This window comes from Bos mutus, chromosome 5, assembly GCF_027580195.1.
Source record: "Bos mutus isolate GX-2022 chromosome 5, NWIPB_WYAK_1.1, whole genome shotgun sequence".
NCBI lineage: Eukaryota > Metazoa > Chordata > Mammalia > Artiodactyla > Bovidae > Bos > Bos mutus.
The window spans coordinates 92982545-92991923 of record NC_091621.1 but is presented as its reverse complement, the minus strand read 5'-3'; positions in this window follow the sequence as shown (position 1 = coordinate 92991923).

The window sequence follows — 9379 nt, the reverse complement described above, 5'->3', positions numbered from 1 at the left end:
AAACTCTTCAGTGGAATAGATGGCGTCTTTTTCATATTTATATCTCCTATGGAGTTAGCCTCATATGGTAGAAACTCAATTCAATAAATAAATGATGAATTGAATTGTTAATCTCATTAATTCTTTCCAAGATTAACATAAACCTTTATGAGAGCTTAGAGTTAAGGCTCTAAGATAGGTGTGGTCCACATCCATCCTGTGTGCATTAGCAGGATAATTTGGCTTTAAGATGCTTTCTTCCCTGTGACCACAAATATGACCCAGAAGCAGGGACTTTCAAGCTGGAATTCTAATGCTCTTCCTGATTATGGAATGGGCTTAGGTGGGGGAAAAAATTTATAGATCCTAAATAAAGGCAAAGAACTATCTGGAGAAATTTAGACTTTGATCAGATCTTTCCAATTCATTTCCTTTCAGCTTTGCCCATCAGCTGGATCTTCCTTACTAAAACTAGTGGTTGAAAATCCCTGAGGAGGGAATATCAAAACTTCAACAAGTTCAGACAGATTTAAGTTCAAACAAAATTCTCTACACCATTTGAGATTTTTCCCTTTTTCTCCTTACCATCCGGTTCCCTCATTTAAAATAAATAAATTTATATTAAAAAAATAAAATAAAAGTTTTAGGTTTTCCCCCTTTTCTTGTTCAGTTCAGTTTAGTCACTCAGTCATATCTGACACTTTGCGACCCCATGAACCGCAGCATGCCAGGCTTCCTTGTCCATTACCAACTCCCAGAGCCTACTCAAACTCACGTCCATTGAGTTGGTGATGCCGTCCAACCATCTCATCCTCTGTCGTCCCCTTCTCCTCCCACCTTCAATCTTTCCCAGCATCAGGGTCTTTTCAAATGAGTCAGCTCTTCGCATTAGGTGGCCAAAGCGTTGGGAGTTTCAGCTTCAGCATCAGTCCTTCCAATGAATATTCAGGACTGATTTCCTTTAAGATGGACTGATAGGATCTTCTTGCAGTCGAAGAGACTCTCAAGAGTCTTCTCCAGCACCACAGTTCAAAAGCATCAGTTCTTCGGCGCTCAGTTTTTTTATAGTCCAACTCTCATATCCATACATGACCACTGGAAAAACCATAGCTTTGACTTGGTGACCTTTGTTGGCAAAGTCCTTTTCTTGTAGAATGGTGTATTTGCTGAATACACTGATTTCTGCCCTTTGGTTTCTATTCCTTGACTTCCAATTCTTATCTCTCTATTCTAACCCCAACCTCAAGGTTTGTTGTTATGTCTGAGCAGTCCTTAGATACCATGGTTACCCAAAGGGTCAAACTGACTCCCCAAAACTGAACATTGCTGATTCATGGGATGCCATGGGGATTACACTGCAGCTGAAATAGCTGTCCTAACAAAGATCCTCAGATAACAGCAACTGTTGAAAAAGACCAGCTCCTGTTACAAATCAATTAGCTACCCTTTATTTAAAAGATATTCAGTATGGTATTCATGCTGGGAATCAAGGAGACTGGTATTTCCTGAACTGATTTACACAATGCTAATATTTATCAGGTAAAGGAAGGAAAATATTGAAAGAGTAAAAAGCCAAACAAAAATTCTCAATCTTAAAGTCATTTTCACTGTCTAATTGTCCCAATGTATTATCAAATACTCATCTGAATGGCTGAGGAGGGAATAATTTAGATTAAGATCTATGTATTTCTATGTAGAATAATGGTCAAATGTAATATATGTATTTAATTAAATATCTCAATGAGGATTTAACTTTACCTGCATTATTTCATTTAATCATTATGACAGCTTTATGAAGTATGTGCCAAGGCTATCCACATTTCAGAGGTGAATAAACTAACTCTGAGAGGTTCTGTGCCTTTTTTAAGTTTACAAAACTAGCTGGTGAAAGGAAGAGCCAGGGCTAAATTCTAAGGCTTTGAGTCACTTTTTCCACCGCCCACGCTGCCAATATACAATCATGACAAAATATATATGAATATAGCCCTCATTGCCTAAACACAAGTAGCAAAAATTGAAAGCCAACAGATTGCAGTTGAGGAGCTCCTTCCTTCAAGTGGAGCCTGTGGCTTTGCCTTCCTGTCTATTTCCCTTAGATTTAATGTTAGATAGCAATGATGTTTCTTTGAGGAGCATTTAGGAGAACCTAATGAATGAGCAATATTCCCAGGGAGACTTGGAAAGTACAGCATGCTGAAGGCTGGCTGTGACACCAAGGAACTTTTGCCCCCTGAAATTGCCATAGCACTCAACTTTCCCCCTGATTTTCAAATATTTATATTTCAATGATGTTCAGATTATTTGAGCTTGATCCTTTAAATCAAGAATAGGACACCTTATTAAACATAGGGTGGTCTGATGTCTCTTAAAAGCAACACTTAAGGTCATGCTGCTCTATAATCTCCAGTTTGTAATATGAAAAATAGTTTCCACTACCCTTGGTTCTCTGCCGAAAATGTTGCCAACTTTTACTCTTTCTACAGCTTCTATTAGAGCTTGAGATAGGCCGCATTCAAACACTGTCCCTGCCAAGAACTCTAGCCCAAGATCTATGAAGACTGAGCAAGACAGCAACTATGATTTTCAAGTCCTATCCAATGAGGTGTCTTTAACAGGCAATGTTGCTTGCATTTTAGGTTTTAACCGATCGGACTATGCAATAGCCTTTCTTGACGGGGCTGAAAAAGAACTCAACAATAAGGTTTCAGGCATTTACAGATGTCTGAAACTCCAGTGAGAGGTAGGGTTATAAGAGATAGGATTTGTAGATCAGATTTACTTTAGCTTTTTAACATAATTCTTCATTCTATTGAATTAACGTAGCAAATATATTAAGCCCAAAACTCCATGATAAAGTGGAAGGCTACTGCTCAGAGCTATTGTAAGGAAAATGTAGCACTTAAACCATAGCCACAACAGGTCATTTGAGGAGAAAATGTGGTTTTTTAAAACAACTGAAAAACGCATTCATAGACATTATGATACAATTGGATGCGGTAGCCCTTGAAAGGAGGTATGAAAGGAACTGACTCAGGTATGATTCTATTCTGCCCAGCTCAGCTGCCATGACAATAAAATGTATTTACTTGCTGTAGGAAAAAAAGACAAATTCAACATCCTTAAGGCTTTGGTTGGTTAATGATTCAGCTATGATGGAAGCACCTAAAGGAGAGTAGCGAGTCTTTTCCCATTAGCAGGAATCCTTACTGGGGTGTGGTGAAATAACATTCTCCATTTTGGCTGCATGATCTGATAATGGAGACTATTCTAATTGTATTATAGTTTGGAGGGCAAAATGAATGTACACAGGAATGAAAATAGGACCACCTTTGGTGATAAAACTAATTCATTTCTGGGCAAGTCTAACTTATTATTACATAGGATATTTTAAAAGATTATTGTGTTTAAACTGACATTACTACCAAAGGATTATCAGTAATCCTTTAGTTTATTGATGTAAGATACTAAGAAGTGTGTGGCAATTGTGAAGAAAATTTCCAACTCAGGGTAGAAATCTGTCTTATCAAAGAAATATGCCTACATGTTGTATACCAGGATGTGTATTTAAAGGGAAAGTATTTTCACCATTGAATCTCCATTTATCCTTTCATTCTTTGACATATTTATTGACTGCCTACCATGTGCAAGCCCTGGTCTAGGTTCTGGAGGTACAACAGAAACAGACAAAGATCCTGGATTTCACAGAGTTTGCATTTATTCCAGCGGAAGCAGACAGACAATAAACAATGGGAGTAAAACATTTCCTTTGTCAAAATTCAAAGATTTATAATAAAAATATCAAATATTTAGCAAACAAGAAGGAAGAGATTCACAGTTCTGACGAGACTGCAAATTCCATGTTATCAGTGTAACCCCAGGACCTACAGGTGCCTGGCCTAGTAGACATTCAAGAAATATTTGTTGAATGGCTGAATGAACAAGTGAACAGACTTCATGTTCTCTGAAAATAGCCCTGACACTACATCTCAACCTTGTACAAGATTACTAGATTTTGTTTTCTACTACTTTTCCCAAAAAAAAAAAAGATTTAAAGTAACTTTCAACAAAAAGAGAGAAAATTTAAGCAATAAAGGAAGAAATGTAGTCATAGTGTGTGGCTTCCAAAAAAAATACACAGCTCAGACATAATATGGTCTGAGGTGATAAATAGCTTAAAGTATATTTCATAGCAATTTCCAAAAAAAATACATACATATTTTTCACATGACTTTAAAATATATGTATATTATGTCCCTCAACAGAAGTTGAAATGGACAGGTCCCAACATGAGGCTGAAAAGAAAGGGAAAGAAATTATCTTGAATAAGGCACTTCTATGGACATCAGAGCAACAATGCTGTGCGTGTGGCTTTTTTAACAGTCTAAGAATAGAACTTAGCATAAAGCAGAACCTCAATACATGTTGATATGAGACCATCAGATAAGACTGATTCTTGAGCTATTTCTATAGTGTATAATAAGATCATGTAATCAGGGGAGAAAGAATGCTCATCTTTTCATTTTGGCCTGTTGAGTTACAGCATCCTACAGTTTGCTTTCAAGTGAAGATGCTCAGAGTCTCAAAGCCCTTGATGGAAAAATGGTCCTTCTCAACCTCTTCAATTAAGTGCATAGCTTTCAGGAACCCACATAAATGGGTGAGAGAAGGTAACAGTTGCCTTAGTCAGCCACATCAGCCAAATCAACCTTTATAGATCAGGGGATATAAGATATGCAAGTCAGATCCTGTATCATACTAGAGAGTCCCATAGTGTCAGACAAAACCAAATTCAAATCTCAGTTCTAGTAATTATTTACCCCAGTCAGGAAAGACAATGCAGCAGTCCGTTGTGAATGAAATGATGCTGTTTGAAGTCTTCACAGTCATAGGGTATAGGAGTTCAACAATATTTGTAATTACTATTATTGAACATAGATAGCATCTAGGATATTTTGGAGACCTATGTTCTGAGATATCAGCAAGAAAGAAACTTAAGATAATCCTATGGTGAGGTGAAAAGAATAGGCTTCATTAAACTTTGGAATATAAACTAGACAGGATTTTTAGATAAACCAGCCATCTCAAAAAGGAGGTGCTTTTTACTTACACAGAGGAGAAACACTGGGAAGTTTTAGATGGTGAAAAAAGATATTGGATAGGATAGCTTATAAACTAAAGTCAAAGCAGTCTACCCAAGTTCAGATCAGCAGGGAATAAAGTCCCTATGGTATCTTGCTATTCCCACCCTAAGTGTGTCCAAGAGATTGGACACACTAAGGAGTCCAAGAGATTGTTTTTAACCAGCACACAATACATCTCATTCTTTTCTTTGAAAAAGTCCTGAAAGTTAACATGGAAAGAAAGACAAAGGTATTACCATATCTTATGGGCAATGGGAATTTAATGGGCCGGGCATGGGTGTTCTTATTGACAAAGAAGCCTTTCCTTTCCTTTAACTTCATTCTTTCTCCCCTCTCCTTCCATCTTCTCTTTTCTTTCCTTCTATTTTCTCTTTTCTTCCCTACCTGATTCTGCAAGGGTCTAAAAGGGAATGATTTCCTCATTGTTATTTGCCACTGGATTCAGGATAAGTCAGGTGTTAAAATATGCTGTCCAGATTTTAGTTTGCTTAAATTAGACCTGATGCATTTTTCATTCTTCTTTTCCATGTTTCCTAATATAAAGAAGTGTAGCATTCAGATGAAAAATAGATGGGTCATCAAGACAAGTTCTCCCATTGGAGAACAGGAAACTAAACCCGTGATGACTGTGAATGAACTCTCTGAGAACCAAATGAAACTCACAGAAATAGAAACCAGATGTAAGCAATCATGAATCCAGGGCACTACACTGCCTCTTGTTTATTTTTAGCTGAAATGTTATTAGAGTATTTTTCAGTACCATAATTAATTTTCAAGGATTGCCATTAATTAACCTCATAGTACAAAATGGAGCAAGAAAATTTTTACATATAAGGCTTAGTAGAAAATGTTGATTTTTAAAGTAGTTTGCTGTGTGTTTGGTGGTACTGGTGGGTTGTTCTATGGTTTTTAGTTTTCCCAGTTTGACCTAGAAATAATGAATCTCTAACCAGAATGTAATTCATCTTTAGATAATAGTGACTGTTTATATATTTAGGATATGTCAACCTCCTCAAGGCTAGGAAGTATCATAGCCTAATATAATATTTGGCTTTCGAGTTCTGGGTATGTAACAAGAGGACCAACAGTCTTGTTAGCTAAAATCAACCCAAAATATTAGAGTTTGGACATGAACTTGGCCTGCTCATGCCAGAGGGAATACAAGTACCTTCTTTCAGGCTCTGAATGAAATCATTAATTATGTCAGCAGCTCCAGCGATAGACCTGGAGACACTTTGCCCTACTTAGCAAACAAGCTACCTTCTCAACTGTTTAAAAGTCTGGGGAAGATCTTAAAGATTCATACTCACTGTACTTACACAGCCCTTTCCCCACAAATCCTCAGACTCTCCTTGATCTGGAATCTCTTTGGTTTCACCACACCGGGGTTGGAATGAGATGAGGGAACTCTGTGGTCGTGGTGCCCAGACTGTGTATTATAGACCTAAAAGTACATCCTGGTGTACCTCGACAATGAATCCCTTTTAACATGAGGGGTTTTGGGAATCATATCAACTACACTTGAGTTGCTGCTTCATTTAAGGACATGCTAGACCTTTTAAAGGGCAATTTTAGCTGCTAAAGACATGTACATTTTTGCCATTTAAAATACAGCTTTACAAAGAATGTGACCTGTGTTTACAGGACAAAAGAAAAAAAAATTATCCTTGCCACAAAGAACAGCTTCCTTTTTTAACCATTAAAAGTGCCTTGGCAGTTCTATGTACAATTAACGACTTAGCAGAATTAGCAGAATAAGAAGTAAAGGAGCAAAGCGCAACAAAATTCTGCTAAGGTCAGTAAATTTTCTTAACAAGTACTTCCACACAGTAATTGATCTCAATGTATTTTGGTGAATTATGAATCCGCATTTCCCCCACATTTACCAGTCTTTGGGAAGTGAAGCACAGATGAAATGAAGAGAGAAATATCTTCAGGAAAGCAATACCATGCACCAAGCATTAAGGAAAGACAGACTTTTAAGACTGTCCAACAGACAGGATGGGCTTCCCTGATGGCTCAAACTATAAAGAATTCACCTGTAATGTGGGAGACATGGGTTCGATCCCCAGGTTGGGAAGATCCCCTGGAGAAGGGCATGGCAACCTACTCTAGTATTCTTGCCTGGAGAATCCCATGGACATGGGAGCCTGGCAGGTTGCAGTCCATATGGTTACAAAGAGCTGGACATGACTCGGCGACTAAGCACAGCACAACAGATGGGATGCCCTCATCCCTGATCCACTATGAGTTTTAAAAGAATATGCCTTACATAAGGTTTTCAGCTGCTGAGAAATGAGCTTCATATATGAATTTGAGGAAGTAGATCTAAAATAATTAAAAACATACTTTCATTTCTCAAAAGTGCAGGTAGAGAGAAATGCAATCCAATTCGATTCCACAGATACCTTCTGAAGACCTTCTCTGGGCTCACAGCAGTGCTAAGCACATTGGGAAGATAAGCAGAACACAAACAAGAGATCGATAGACTTTATTTTCCTTTTTTAGCTGATAGACAATTATACTAATTAAATGCTTTCCTCTTGGGAGCAGAAAAAATGTCTGGCAGTTTTAACAGAGCTGCTGATGGGAAGGATTAATACCCTCTCTAATAAACAGATAAAAGAATGAGATCTTTAAAATCTAATAAGCTGTTGGAGAAAGCTAATTTTTTAAAAATTCAGGAAACTGAAGGAAATTGGCTGAACTTTAAAGGGGAAATTCTCCATTGATATCAACACTGGACAAAGGAAAATGCTAAATTACCAGTGTGTGTTGGGGAGGTGGGGGCGGGAACTTTCTAAATTATAAGAGCAGATAAAGAATAGAATGAAGTCTATTTATATCAATCAATTTTTTTCTTCTTTCATAGAAAGAAGAGTAAAGAGATATATGGAAGAAGACTAGCTAGCAAAGGATTCATAGAACAAAACTGAACTTCTAAATTGCAAAACAACAATAATAAAATATTATTAGTCCAGTTTATTTCACACTTTTCAAAGAATAGGGTACACATTCAAGCCTTATTTTGTTAATTTTTATAAATAGAAAAAAAGAAAGTAAAATGTTAATATCCATTTTATTGATATGTGGAAATATTCCATTTTCCTTCACTAATTATTATACAAATGCAGAAACTGAGAGAAGAAAAGCTGTGAAAAATTATTGACTCATAATACTTTCTGTTTTGCACGAGGCATTCTCAGAGTTATTAATAAGTACACACATTCGTTTTTGTTTTTTTTTTTTTAAGCATCACACCACAATAAGAAAGAAGGGTAAAAGCAGCAAGCAATGATGTGTTCCTACCTGATGTCTTGTTCAGAGACATAAAAGATTCTGTTACGTTCTGCTTGTTAGTTGAATGTCCTCATAAATAAAGGCACAACTCTCAAATAAGAGTTATAAATGTTTACAATAATATTTTTAGTTTCTTTGGTAGTATTTAAAGAAGTCTGTTACTCAATGGAGATGAGATCGCTAATAGAGATAAGTAGTGCCGAAATTGCCAAGAGACATTAAAAGACAAAAAGGTAAAATGTGGTGATAATTAAAAAGGCAAAACATGCTCTGTCTTAATATGTATAAGGGTTTAACTTCATAAACATTTCTTCTTAAGATCATGTCATAAGAACCAGGCAGAATTGTACTTCACAGAGAAGAGACCTACAATATGGCAAAAAAAAAAATTTGTTTCCTCCTTCCCTACGAGTGGCCATCAGACACTACTCGGCACTGATAAATAATAAAGAAGTCGCTCCTCTGAGCAACAGTATTTTACAAAGGACCCCAACCAACCCTTGGAAAGGAATTGACCAAAATCTCTGAGACGCCTGACAACCCCAGAACTTTCCCTACTCAATAGAAGCGTCGTGCGTCACCCTAGAGATACTACACGGATCCAAAAGCGATGGCCAGTTCCTAGATTCTTTTAACAAATATGAGAAGCATCATAAGACCAGTGACTGCTTCTCGCTCTTTTGAGAACAGAACCTTAGTGTAGGGAAGGGAGGTAAACTGCTGGCTGCACCGACATTTCTTTAAGCCCAAGAAGTGTCGGCTGAGGGGGAAAGACATCTTCAGGAAGGAGCTAAAAGGAAACCCACAATTTGGACTCGAGAGTTTATTTTCCGCCTATCTCTGGAATTCCGCCCCGTTTGCGTCCCAGAGCGGTGCAAAGGAACACGTGCAGCCGGTGCCCGGCTCACACCGGCTGGGTGGCCGGCAGGCTGGGGCCGGAGAAGTGGCGGCCCCCGGCG